The sequence below is a fragment of the Sorex araneus genome, chromosome 10 (assembly GCF_027595985.1).
Source record: "Sorex araneus isolate mSorAra2 chromosome 10, mSorAra2.pri, whole genome shotgun sequence".
NCBI classification, from domain to species: Eukaryota; Metazoa; Chordata; class Mammalia; order Eulipotyphla; family Soricidae; genus Sorex; species Sorex araneus.
The window spans coordinates 22,167,389-22,182,310 of record NC_073311.1 but is presented as its reverse complement, the minus strand read 5'-3'; the positions used below and the strand labels follow the sequence as shown (position 1 = coordinate 22,182,310).

Sequence of the window (14,922 nt, the reverse complement as noted above, 5' to 3'; positions counted from 1 at the left end):
TGGAATAGAAGAGGGTACCTGATGATGATCAGTTCCAATTTAGTAAGATACTCCTGGCCTAGCTATTTTTCTCTCCCACTCAGGAAAGTATATTAGGATGAAAATAATATTATTAACCAAAAAAGCCTCTCTATCCTGCTCTAATTTATTAAATAGTTTTTAAAATATTCATGTAATGGATAGTTGCCAAATACCATGTGTAGGCTACAGTTCTACTTCAACTATTATTCCAGTGGGGAATATTGTCTGCCATGGAGGCAGGGGGAGGGTGGGAAAGGGGGGTATACCCGGGATATTGGTGGTGGGGAATGTGCACTGGTGGAGGGATGGGCGTTTGATCATTGTGAGGTTGTAACCCAAACATGAAAGCTTGTAACTATCTCACGGCAATTCAATAAAATTTTTAAAAATTTAAGAAAAAACTATTATTCCAAATAATTATAAAAGTCATGACTGGTTTTGCTAATATATTTGTGTATTAGAGATTAAGAGAATCCCTGGTTTTTTTCTATTTTTTTTTATTTTAATGAATCATGAGGTACAGTTACAGACTTAAAAACTTTCATGTTTACGTTTCAGTCATACAATGATCAAGTACCCATCCCTCCACCAGTGCCCATTCTCCACCACCAATATTCCCAGGATCCCTCCCACATGCCCCCATTCCCCATGCCCCACCTCTGTAGCAGGCAGATTCCCTGTTTCTCTCTCTCCTTTAGGGTGTTGTGTTCTGCAATGCAGGTATTAAGTGGCCATCATGTTTGGTCTATAGTACACATCTCCCACCCCTAGCAGGTCCTCCAAGCACCCTTTACTAGGTGGTTCCTTCTCTATCTGAGCTGCCTTTTCCCCCAGCATGTGAGGCTAGTTTTCAGGCCATGGAGCAATCCCCCTGTTCCTTGTCTCTACTATCTTTGGGTGTTAATCTCCCATTTTGTTACCTTATATTCCACAAATGAGTGCAATCTTCCTATGTGTATTTCTGACTCCTATGAGTCTTTCTGACTCATTTCACTTAGCATAATACTCTCCATGTTAATCCACTTATATACAAATTTCATGACTTCATCCTTTCTAACAGCTGCATAGTATTCCATTGTGTAGATGTACCAAAGTTTCTTTAGCCAGTCATCTGTTCTCAGGCATTCGGGTTTTTACCAGATTCCGGTTATTGTAAACAGTGCTGCAATAAACATACAAGTGCAGATGTCATTTCTACTATACTTTCTTGCATCTCCTGGGTATATTTCCAGAAGCGGTATTGCTGGGTCAAATGGGAGCTCAATTTCTAATTTTTTGAGAAACGTCCATACTGTTTTCCAAAAGGCTGAACCAGCTGGCAGAGAATCCCTGTTTTAAATTAGATTGTTGAAGATTACCTCTAAAAGTAAGATTTTATTTTTCCCCATTTTCCCCTTCCCATTCTTGTTTTGTTGCAGTTGTAGAGTTCACCAGAGTTGCACACGTTTTTCACATGTTCACAGGTTTTCACATGTTCCCGGGGTGTCACCCTCTCAATTGTGCTCACAGAGGGGGCAGAGTTGCTGTGATGATCACATATGTGTTTGCAGAAGTCACAGTCAGAGAAGAGCTTTCATGACCTTGTGTGTTGCACTGGGAATGAGAACATAGTTCCTGTTTACAAGGCTGGCAATTTTGGTCTTCATACTTCCACTTCCCATCTGTCCTCTGTTGATAAGTTTTGTCACCCAACACCAAGGGTTTGTCATTGATCAATATTGCCTTGTTTCTCTATATTCCACAGACAGGTGAAATTGTCCAGTGTTTGTTATTTTCATTCTGACTTGTTGTTGTTGTTATTGCCTTGGGGGCCACACCCCACAATGCTTAGGGGTTACTACTGGCTCTACACTCAGGAATCACTCCTAGCAAGGACCATATGGAGTGCCAGGAATCAAACTTGTGTTGGCCAGGTACAAAGCTAGTACCTTACCCACTGTATTATCATTCCAGATCCTCTCTGGCTTATTTTGCCCAACAAAATACCCGCCAGTTCCATTCATATTACACCAAACTGCATGAGCTCTTCTTTTCTTATAGCTGCATAATATTCCATTGTGTATATATGCCATAATTTCTTTACCCATTCATTTGTCATTGGACATTTGGATTGTTTCCATATCTAAAAGCCAGGATTGTTTCCATATCCTGACTTTTAGGATATGGAAACAACCGATAGAGTATACTAGGTACTGTGATGAACCTAGACATACATATATCTTTCGGAATTCTCTTTTTGTGTTAAGCGTAGATGGCAAAAAAGAGCAGTTACTGGGTCATATCAGAGCTTTCTTTTTACATTTTTGGAATTTTCATACTGTGTTCCAGATGACATTCCCACCTGCATTGAGTATTTCCTTTTTACCATGTCCCGACGACCAACACTACTTATTTCTAGCTTATTTGAGATATGCCATTTCTCACTGGCATGAGACCATCTCTCAGATTGCTTTGATTTGTATTTTCCTAAAGTGACGATCACCTTTTCTATGCTTGTTGGCAAATATTTTTTTTTTTGGCTTTTTGGGTCACACCCGGAGATGCTCAGGGGTTACTCCTGGCTCTGCACTCAGGAATCATTCCTGGCGCTGCTGGGGAGACCATATGGGATGCTGGGAATTGAACCCAGGTCAGCTGCGCAAACGCCCTACCCGCTGTGCTATCGCTCCATCCCCCATGCTATCGCTCCAGCCCCCAATTGTTGGCCATTCTTATGTCTTCTTTGGAGAAATGTATTCATCTCTTCTCCCCATTTTTGATAAGGTTATTGCATATGTGTGTGTGTCTGAGCTTTGTGAATGTTCTATAGATTATGTATAATATCTCTTTATCTGATGTACTTTTTACAAGTGTTTCCTCCGTATGGTGTCTTTTTGTTTTAGCCCAAGTTTCTTTACCCAGAAATTTATAATTCTATATAATTCCTCTTGTTTGTTTGTTTATTTATTTATTTATTTATTGTAATCTGCGCCACTGGAGTCAAATCATTGAAGACACCTCTAGGGACCAGGGAATAAGGATAAACACAATGGGAGGCTGGAAAGTGAAAAAAAGCAAAGATTCAAACATCAGGGCTTCAGTTATAATGGTGATATGGGTGAGTGATATAGCCTTATATCCAAAACAGAGACTTAATAACGCTGAAAACATGAGATCTAAGCTGCAACCATTGAATCTTTGCAATGTGCCCATCAAGTTGACAGGCAGAGATGGGGTAGGGTTGGGATGGGAAATATGAGAACACAGGTAGAGGGAAGTTGACACTGGCGGTGGGATTGGTGTTGAAATATTATATGCCTAAAATTTAACTATCAATAATATTTAAAGCACAATTCTTTGGGGCTGGAGCCATAGCACAGTGGGGAGGGCGTTTGCCTTGCACGCGCCTGATCTGGGTTCGATCCACAGCATCCCATATGGTCCCCCAACCACTGCCAGGACTAATTCCTGAGTGCAGAGCCAGGAGTAACCCCTGAGCATCACTGGGCATAACCCAAAAAGCAAAAAAGAAAAAAAAAGCACAGTTCTTTAATTAAAAAATAAAATAAAGAAAAAAAAAAAACAAACAAAGATCCAAAGCACTTCTTTCCTCTTAGTTTGCCACACTCGCTTACATCGTTTTTTTTTTTTTTTTCAGTAGAGCCTGGCCATATTTGGGCCAGAAGTGCTTGGGGCTCACACCCTAAATGCATGCATGGTTCAAATTCAGGTATGAGCTATGTCTTGGTTCTCTTTATTACATTTACACAGTATTTCATGCACATCTTCCTCTTATCTCTGGGTACGAATTTTTTTATTTTTTGTTTTTTGTCCCACACCTGGTTATGCCCAGGGCTTATTTGAGGCTCTGCTCAGGGACCATTCCTGATGGTGGTGGACCACATGGAGTGCCAGCCACTTGCCAGCACCGTACCCGCTGTTCTATCTCCAACCTCTTGGTACCAAACTTTTTGCATGCTCACTCTACAAACTTTTATTTCCCAGTGCTTTCTGTTTATAATAGCACCAGGATATAGTGGCTGTTAAATAACTCGTTATTACTTATTCCTTTCACTATCTCCCAGTCATCCTCAAGATAAAATTCAAATTTTCTTATTTTTAAGGGCTTCCATTTGTAACTTAGACACCAAATCTTATCACTTCCTCCTCTCCCACTTAAACATTCCAAGTTATTTTATCCCATCTTCGGCCAAGAAACACCAGTTCTTCTCATTAAAATATTCATTCCCTTTCCACCCACCCACAGCCAACCGCCTTTCTATATTCCGCCCACATCCCATCTGTTCCCTAAGCACTTGCAATTACCTTCAGTCCAGCTCCCTCATTTCTCTCTGTGTTTGCTGGACTAAAATGCCCATTTCATACCAGGGTCTCTTCCCTCTGGCTTCTCACATCCTTATTTAACTGTCTTAAAAGCCCACGTCTTATTACATACCGAAAATGTAAACACCAGAAGATCAAGAACTTAAAGCTCTAGTCATTCTCAAACTACCTTAATTCCTTCCACTCCCTTATGCACATTTGTTTCCTTATTCTAAAATAGTCTTTATTATTCCCTTCTTATATGTCTGACTCATCTCTCAGGTCTCAGCTTGATTATCCTTCCCTACAACACATTTTAATCAATTCGACAAAAGTATTTCCTTAAGCAGAGCACTTCACTCTAACTCCCTACTTGGCTTTAACTCTGAGAGTAACCCTTATCTTATTTGTTGTTTTATACCTAGCATCTAGCAATATTAAGTACCCAACAAATATTTGCTGGTTTAAAGAATCGTTCATTGAGAGTCTGAAGAGATAATACAGGGATTAAGTCACTTGCATGCAGTGGCTCAATTACAGATGTGGCATACAGTACCCTGAACACCGTCAGGAACAATCCTGAGCACAGGTCCAAGAAGTGCCCATAAGCACCACTGAGTCTGGCCTAAAAATCTAGAAAAAAAATTGTTCATTAATTTCTTTTGTTCTTCTATGCAATATAAGAAAGCAGTGATATGCCAACTATTCAACATTTTGGACCTACTTAATAAAAAATAAGAAAGAAAGAGAGAGAGAGAGAAAATCACTAACTGTCTATTATAATCCCAGGAAAAAAAATAAAAAGTTTGTAACGAGAGATACAGTGTCCTGCAGAATAACTAGACAAGGTATTCAAAGTCTTTGACAAAATGGCCTCTTATTCTCTCCTTTTCTTCTCTAGAAACTTGAGAATTATTATGGCTGAAGCACTGGAAATGTAGTAATAAATAAAATATAGTCACCTATCTCCTTAAGAGAGAATATTTGTTGGTGGTGCACCTGGTATATTGCTAGGAGTAATCCTTGAACACAGAGCTGGGAATAAGTCCAATAACCCCAAAAGCAAGCAAACAAACAAAAACGGGGGGCAGAGTGATAGTACAGTGGGTAGAGTGCTTGCCTCGCACATGGTCAGCCAAGGCTTGGTCCCTGGCACCTCATAGGGTCCCAAATTTAACAGCCACTATGTCCTGGTTATATTATAAACAGAAAGCACTGGGAAATAAAAGTTTGTAGAGTGAGCATGCAAAAATTTTGGTACTAAGAGGCTGGAGATAGTCCAGTGGGTACAGGTCCTGACCTGGCAAGTGGCTGGCACTCCACGTGGTCCACCATCACCGGGAATGATCCCTGAGCAGAGCCTCAAAAAATCCCTGGGCAAACTGGGTGTGGGACAAAAAAACAAACAATGAAAAAAATTCGTACCCAGAGATAAGAGAAAGATGTGCATGAAATACTATGTAAATGTAATAAAGAGAACCAAGACATAGCTCATACGTGAATTTGATTACACCTGGCATATTCAAAAGCTATTCCTGGCTCTGTGCCCACATGCATACATGCTGTGCCAAGGATTCAACAACATCGGCCACATACCTTAACCCCTGGGCTGTATCTAGCTCCAAGGAGATATAGACCACTAAATAAAAGGTGTGTTATCATGCAGCAAAAAGTGCTATAAAGGAAAATTCAAAATAAGGAGTATGGGTAGGAAATGACTGTTCCAGATGGGGTGACCAAGGGAGGCATCTCTCAGAAGGAAGCAAGTGAGCAGACATCTGAGGCACTGGAGCAACATATGGAAGCTCCTGTACTCCTGGTAGGGCTTGGGGGACCCTATGGGGTGCCAGGGACCAAACCCTGGCTGGCCATGTGTGAGGCAAGCGCCCTACCCACTGTACTATCATTCTGCTCCCTGTTTTTGTTTGTTTGCTTGCTTTTGGGGGTTACTGGACTTGTTCCCAGCTCTGTGTTCAAGGATTACTCTTGTCTCTGTACTCAGAGATCACTCCTGCCGATTCTCAGGAGGCCAGCCAGCCATATGTGGTACCTCGGTTTGATTCTGTGTTGGCCACGTACAAGGCAAGTGTGTTCCCCACTCCTTACCCACTGTCTCTTTCCTACCACCATTAGGGGATGGGAGGTGTCTCTTTTAGCTGGTACCCTTTGGGCCTCTTGAATCTGGAGGCATGCGTTCTTCTTCTCTGGAAACTCTTGGTGACGTTTTCTTTGACTACTGCTCTTTCATCAGAATTACCTGCTTGGGCCTCAGGGATCCCGATGATTCTTGTACTTGCTGAACTGCTGTTCTTTAATTTGAGGGTTCTTTTTCCCCTCATCTCCTGCCATTTTCTGGAGGTTTATTGCATCTCATCTTGGACCTCACTGATCTTGTCCTCAGCTACTGTTTCTCTGCTACTGATACCTTCCAGTGAATTATTTATTTCACCTGGCAAATTCTTTAGTTCTGTGATTTCTGCTTGTACTTTTCTCATTTCTGCTCTCAAAGCTTCTTATGCTTCATTGGCCGCCCCTTCTATTGTTGCTTTAAGCACTTTAAACATCCTCAATGTTTGCTCTCTAAAGTTCTTATCAGAGAGGCTATGTAGCTGGTCATTAATGGTTGAGTCTTCAGGGCCACCACCTCCCCCCACTACCCCTCCACGCCCACGCTTAGTGTCATTCTGCACTGCATTCCCATGGTGGCTTTTGTGGTCCAGAAGAGTTTCTTTTCAATTCACCTTTCATATCCATTCCCACTGCCTGTGAACTCTCTGGAGGAGCCCGCCGAGTGTTGCTCTCTTTCCCCCTGTCCAAACGACGTGCACCAGATTTGTTGTTACAAACTAGTTGCTTAGATTTTCTCATGCTGGTTCCAGGAAGCCTTTCAGTATCTTTGACCCTGCCACTATTCCAATTATAAGTTAATTCTTATGGCTGCAGCTAGTTTTGTGTGTCACTGTGACTTGAGTTAGGATGTTAGTGTACGCTCTCTGTGAGATATGAAGAAGTGCAGTATCAGAGCGTTCTGACCTGGGGCGAAATGGCAGCCTCTGAGTGTGGCTTCCTAATAAGGTTCTAACATGATGCTCAGCTTATGGGGCACCCCTATTTTTTTTTTTTAAAGAACGAAATTGTCTTCAATTTGTCAGTACATTACTTAAAGAACTGATGTGACTAATCGGTGTTAAATTTCATCTTTGACCCCAGTTCTTGAAATTGTTTACAATTGTGTCATCTTTTCTTAGTAATTTTTGAACGGACAGTGAAAAAATACACTTTAGTAGTTTAAATATATATTATTGTTAAAATGAACTTTAAGAAGAAGGAAAAAAAGAAGCCATAATTTATATAGAGGTAAAAATGTTAAAATGGACACTTCATATGTTTTCTAAATTCTCCTTCCAACTTTTTTAATCCACTCCAGCATTCTCTGACACCTTTCCCGTATTTTCCATCATAGTAGCTGAAATCCGTTTCTAAAATCTTTTTAGCTTCTCTTTCTTTCACTGGTTCCTTTCCTCTCTCTGGTTATCTTTCTATCCTACTCCCTTATATTTATTCAGGTTTCCTCCATGGAATGTTTTAACAAGTTCCCTATACTTGCATACCAAATAGCCTTTGTATATTTGAGTATCTAGTCAATCATCCTGGTCATAATTATTCTGAAATAGCTTTGATAAGTGGGCTAGTCCAGAAGACCAGCAATTTCTAAAGCTAATAATAGCTTAAGCAAACAAATTACTTTATGATTCATTCCTTTCATGACCCCTCATAAAGGAAAGAAAATTGGTATATGGTGAGAGTATAGAAGTAATTAAGGTTTTAAGTATTCAATAGTTGTTGAAATGAGTTTGCCTTGCTTAAACAGTTGCTTTGATGTTAGGAAAAGGATTATATCTATTAAATATAAGTTTTCATTGAAAGAAACATTTGCTCATTAGAAAACTTCAAAGAGTTAAAACCCTTCTAATAATTAAATTGTGCATTTAATTCTAATTGCAGTCCTTATGACATTAGTGTTTAGCATAGTCACAGGTATTTTAACAGAACAATATTTTATTAGTTCAGAAATTAGTTGAACTGCATATTTTTTAAAAGAATTTTTTAAAATATGAAGTTTTAAGAATACATACTAATCCTTTTAAAACATATACACTAACTTATTTCATAGAAATCAAAGGATATTTGTAAGTAATGTCTCACTGTTAACATTAATTTTAATTAACAAATAATTTGAACTTGAAAGTAACTTATTAACTAATTTACTCTATCAAGAAGAAAGTAGAGGTAAATTTCATAGTTAAGCCAAAAGGTAAACTCTTCCTTTGTGCTATGAAAAGTATTTTCCACCTAAAATATTATAGAAATAAAATGACTGAAGTAGTTGACAATGACTTTTACTATATTAATGAAACAGTTTCACAAAAGGGAAATAAAATGTCTTCTGATTTGCTACTATTAATATCTACACTAGGTGGCACCAACAAGCTTTTTCCAAATATGTACACTGCATGTATAAACACTGAATTCCATCCACCTACAGGTTTTCAAACCACCTCTAAAAATATATCTACAAATTTTTCACATGTACCTATGGGATGTTATATAAAAGTTATGATTTTAGATCCTAACTTCTTAAACTTTGGGTTGCAGCCCCTTTTAAAGAGTCAGATCTAAGTTTTGAAATGTGAGGAAAGAGATAGTAAAGAGGAAATACATTTTCTAGATACTTTCTCTTGCCTTGCATGCAAAAAACCCTGGGGCATTTCCAAGGTACCACCTGGCCCCCAACACATGTGCCCCTACTCCCAAAATAAAATAAAAGAGAAAAATGTGTTAAAGGATATATTTATGATTTATTATCAATAAATGTTGGATTTGTAAATCTCTTTTATATGGTGCTATGCCAAAGATCATGTAAAAGTTTCTATAATGAAGAGGGATCACCAGCTCTAGACAGTAAATGTTATTATTTTAGTACTAGCTACTATAGGGTTTAATGTCACTGATAAAATATTTAGGAATCAAAATACAGAACATCATGATTTCGTGAAATAACCCAGACCCGAATGCCAGAAGTTTTGCCTCGTGCTATTCTCAGCTCAATTACTAACTGTCTTAATGAAGATCACTAAACTTCACAGATTTCAGTTCTTCTGACTAGTGAAATGACAGATTGCAACTAGAGGAGTCGATTTTAAAATGCCTTACTTCAAAAACTGTTTTCTCCAACAAAAGCTCTCAATTCCAATGTGAAAAGTTAGACTGAGAAGCAAGTGGATTGAGAGGTAGACAGTTGGAAGAAGTCCTTTCTGATCTTTCTCGCTCTGTGGTATCTACGAGCCAGGATTAAAAAATAAAACATAATTTTTTGCTCACGGTGTTTGCCTCACATGCAGCTGCCCTGGGTTCGATTCTTGCCCCCTACCCCCAAATTTGACCACATGGTTTCTGGAGCGCTGCCAGGAATGATTGATCCCTAAGTGCAGAGGCAGGAGTCAGCCCTGAGCACCACAGTGTGTGGCCTGCAAACCAAACAAAAACACATGCTTTTATTTATTTATTTATTTTTAATGTAGGAGTACTGCTATTTATTCAGCCATTGATTATGCTGATTGAATTGGGCATGAACAACACATAATTTTATTTTTTTTTTAATTTATTTTATTGAATCACCAAGTGGAAAGTTACAAAGTTCTCAGGCTTATATCTCAGTTACACAATGCTCAAACACCCATCCCTTCACCAGTGCCCATATTCCACCACCAATAAAAACAAAAACAAAAGCAAAAACAAAACAGACAAACAAACAAACAAAAGAAAAAACAGTATACATCCCACCCCTCACCCCCCAACCCACCCCGTAGGTGAGTGATAATTTCACTTCCTTTTCTCTTTACCTTGATTACATTCCAGATTTCAACACATAACTCACTATTGTTGTTAGAGTTTCAAAACAGACTCACTATTTTTGTTGGAATTTATCCCCTAAGAATACAGCTCTATTAATAGGGAAATATTTGATAATAAGTTTTCCATTGATGAGAATGAAGAGATAAAATGTCTGTATTACAATTTCTGTATTATAATAATTAAGTCCGCGAAGATTTAAGTTTGAAAATGAATCATTTCTCTTCCTGGAACAGCAGTAGCCAAAGTTAGTTCACAGTCTCCATACATGGGTGCAAGCACTTGCTGGAACCCCAATTCCTAAAGCTGTCTCTGGTTCCCGCTCGTTCCACATCCACCGGCTCTGCAGGGGCATGGGCGCCCGGGCTGAAAACCCGGCCGGCCGGAGCCGAGCACGGGCCCCGACTGGGGCTGGCCCTGTATCCCGCGGCTGTTTCAAGTTCAAAGCACACATTTTTTTTTTTTTCCGCGCCACAAGTTCATACCTTCTCAACGGACCCACAAAATGTCGGACACCACGCCTTCTCCCGGAGGGGAGAGAGACCAAGAAGGAAGGTTATTTCCTCCGTTAGCCGGCGAACAACACATAATTTTAAAACCAATAAAATAGGAAATTAATGAAGCAACTTCTGTTTCATAAGATTGAGTCCAAATATGTAGCTATATATAAAATTTGAAACATTTTCTCCTTTATATTTGACCAATTCAGAATACAGGGCAGGGGCTGGAGCATCCCATATGGTCCCCTGAGCACAGCCAGGGGTGGTTCCTGAGTGCAGAGCCAGGAGTGATCCCTGTGCATCGCTGGGTGTGACCCAAAAAGAAAAAAAAAACAAAACAAAAAAACAGAATACATGGGGCAAGGCTTATCTCTTCAGTTTCCCAAATCAATAGACTGAGGCTAGTAATTTTGTTTGGAAGTCCTTAGCTTTCTGGACCTGGTTCTATGTCTCCCTCTTCAGATAGGGGAATACGTCAGCTTTTCTTTCTTTCTCCAGTAGTTCCTCATTTTCTCTTTCCTCCCCTTCTAAAACCCTCATGATATATCATCCCTGCATATATTATTCCATAATTCTGTTAGATTCTTCATTTTAAAATTTCTTTTTCATACTTTTTTTTTATTAGTTTGGAGGCCACACCTGGCATTGCTCAGGGGTTGCTCCTGGTTCCGCCTCAGGAATCACTCCTGCCACTGCTCAGGGGACCGTGTGGGATGCCAGGGATTGGACCCAGGTTGGGTGCATACAAGGCAAGTTGCCCTACCTGCTGCTCTATCTCTCCAGCCCCAACTTTAATTTTTTAAATGATTCCTTCTAACTTACATTTGCTTGAGCTCATTGATCCAGTGTTTGGCTCCTTCCATTCCACATTTTGCCCTGCTATTGTATTACTGTATATTGTGTTGCATGGAATTGTACAGTGTTGCATGTTTATCTACTATGCTCTTTAGCTGAATTTCTGTTTAAACTTTTCTCATGCTTTCTCTGTCTTTATAGTTCTCTTCCATTGAGTTCTTCATTTCAGTGAGCATTCTTAGGACTGTTGCTTGGAAGTCTTAATGAGGAAGAATAGAAAATTCCCATGTGCCTGGGGTCTTTCTCAGGTTTTTGTCTTCCTCCACTCATGTGGAAGTTCCTCAATATTGACATTCTGCTTAAATGCCAAATTGTGGGTAGAGGTGAACCCATTTGTGTCAACCTGGGGAGCAATCAGGTTGTTGGAACTGTAAATTACAGTGACTTTGGCTCTGCATCTGTATATATGTAGACAGTTGTGGCCACAATAACCATGCAGCAGTTATGGGGCCAAGGTCTGACAGGCCTGGTCTGTAGTTCCAGCACGCTCAGTACCGTAGGCGGCAGTGCTGTGGTGTCAGAGTCCAGCAGGCTTGGGCAGTGACTAGGGGTTGTGGTCATGGATTCCAGTAATAGTTGTAACAGCAAACTGGCCTTCAACACAAACTGGGCAGTTTTGTGTTGATGGCCTCTGGAAGTAACTGTGGTGCCAAAATTCATCAGAGCTGGTCAGTGTTCTGTAAAATGATACTGCGTGTTTGGAAAGATATGTAGCACTACCTGGGGCTAGAGTGATAGCACAGCGGGAAGGGCGTTTGCCTTGCACTCAGCCAACCTGCATTTGATTCCCAGCATCCCATATGGTCCCCTGAGCACCACCAGGAGTAATTCCTGAGTGCAGAGCCAGGAGTAAACCCGGGCAACACTGGGTGTGACCCAAAAGGCCAAAAAATGAAAAGATGTTTGGCACCTGATTTGAATAGTCCTGTGCTGTAGCCAGTTGTTTGAGCTTGAGCTTGCAGGTGCCCTGGGGGTTCTATGCAATACATTTGAGCAGATTGGGTGATAACCAGCCCGGGGGCGGAGGGAGGGGGGGAAGAGGGGCTTGATCACAATTGTCCTTTGGCATGTCTGTGCCAAATTTGAGCAGACGGTTGGGTTACTTGGGGTACTAGAGTCTGAGTACACAAGTGTACAGTTCCCCCAAGTTCTAAGGATAATTGTGAAATAACCAAATTATTTCCACCTTAGGGAACTAGGCTTTAAGACTGAAGTACTCCAAGGTACCTAAGCATCTCTATCGAGAAGATCTCAACGACAATGAGGGTCCTGTGCTCACCAGAGCCCCATCATCCCACATCTGCTCTGTTGACGTCACGCAGGTCTATGTGTGGATGGGTGACCTGGCAGAAAGCGGCGGGCCCTCAGTCACAGAGCCAGCAGACAAGGGCCCAGCGCTAACCGGATATGCTTTGGGAGGTCCAGCCTGCTTGCTGGCAGGAAGCTAGAGGCTGGGAGAAGCCGAGTGTATTGGCTCAGCAAAGCAAGTATCACTTGACTCCTGTTTGCTTCCTTCTGGGTTTGGGATGGGCAGAGCTCACTTCAGAAAACATCTCCCTGCCAGACTTCAAGGAACGGCAACGGTACCTGTCACCAGTCCTCACCTCGGTCTCCATCTCACATTCCCTGGTCTCCTAACGCAGAGGTTGTAAAAAACAGGATTAACGGTGATGAGGCGTTAGGGGCTCACCTCCCCCCTCACCACCAGGCTTCTCAGGGTGGCGTTCAGAACCTTATCAGCCTCTTGCAACTGAACCTGCTCCCCACAGCTGTCGGCTTGCCTCGATCTCTTTTTGTAACTGCTGTGTGTTGCTCCACAGAAACTGCCCTACTGACAACCTCCCATTCCGCTTTCTGTCTGAGGACTCCTCCAGAGAGATCCAACTGCAGAAAAGATTCTGCAACTTTGTATGTCAAAATTTGTCATGTTCATAGGAAAGTACTGACTAAGGAACTGCCTCTTTGGCCATGTTCACTCCGCCTCCTGGCATAATTTTACCACCAACTCCCAACCAGAAAACTGAAATTCAGACATTCTGGATACTCAACAATTCCTTTCTGCCCCTAGGAGGGGCAATGGAAGCTATGCACAAATTATTCTCATTTCTGTCACTTTGTCATTTCAAGATCACTGTATGATTTTCCTTTTTTTTTTTTTACCCTGTACTAGGACAAAATAGGTAACTCAGTACTGTCTGCGGTTAATCCCTATCTATCACTGCAATTACTTCAGCACACCTGGTTCTCCTCACTTCTGTGGCATCATGCAGAGTTAGTGATACAGTTTGTACAAGATCACTGTTTAAATTATACATGGAGTGATAGTTAATCTGTGTCCATATGTTAATTGCTTGTGTAGAGAAACTTAATTTAATATGCTTATTTTGCATCTTGTGGCTTTGATGAACTCATTAGTTGTAAGAATTTTGTGTGGCTTCCATGTGATTTTCTATGTAGCTAGACTTTCTCTAGACAAATAGAGACCTTTAATTTTTTAATCTTCATTTCTGACCTGTATAAAATAAAAATTATTTTATTTTCTGGACTTAGAGTATAGAATGGAACCTCTACAACTCTGTTGAGTAACGGGGGTAAGAGTAGACTTTCTTTCCTTGTTCATCTTAATGGAGCAACATTAAGTATAATGTTATCTCTAATTTTATTTTGTTGATGCTCTTGATCAAACTGAAGCAATGCTCAGGTGCTCAGGGATTGGTCCTCATTCCTGGCGAGGCTTAGGGGACCACATGTGGTGCTGGGAAGCTAACCTAGGTCTGCTGTGTACAGAGCAAAATCTATACCCATTGTACTATCTCTCCAGCCTCCACCATCCTTAGTTTCATAGATTTCTTAATTCGAAGTGAAATTTGGATTTTGTCAAATGCTTTTTCAGCATTAGTTGATTATGATCATTTGATTTTCATTTTAAATCTGTAAATAGAGCCAAATAAGCATGATGATTAATTTTCAAATATTAAGCCAGCCATGGGCCCATGGAATAAACCCCACTACTATGGGCATCACTGTATCACTGTCATCCTGTTGTTCATTGATTTACTCGAGTGGGCGCCAGTAACATCTCCATTCGTCCCAGCCCTGAGATTTTAGCAGCCTCTCCGTACTCATCTTTCCCATGATTGGAGGCTTCTTTCAGGGTCAGGGGAATGAGACCTGCTATTGTTACTGTTTTTGGCATATCAGAGTACGCCATGGGGAGCTTGCCAGGCTCTGCTGTGTGGGAGGGGTACTCTCGGTAGCTCGCTGAACTCTCCAAGAGGCATATATATTTATTTCCCTCTATGATGATCATCAACAATAATAATAATAAATA

The 14,922-nt window shown here is 40.8% G+C and overlaps 1 non-coding gene across 1 annotated transcript; it reads right to left on the bottom strand.

Moving 5' to 3' along the window:
* Positions 1–13,750: 13,750 nt before the first annotated feature.
* Positions 13,751–13,882, bottom strand: LOC129399208 (small nucleolar RNA SNORA66). The gene has a single exon (XR_008626988.1). It is a non-coding gene; the product is annotated as a small nucleolar RNA SNORA66 (small nucleolar RNA).
* Positions 13,883–14,922: the final 1,040 nt, after the last annotated feature.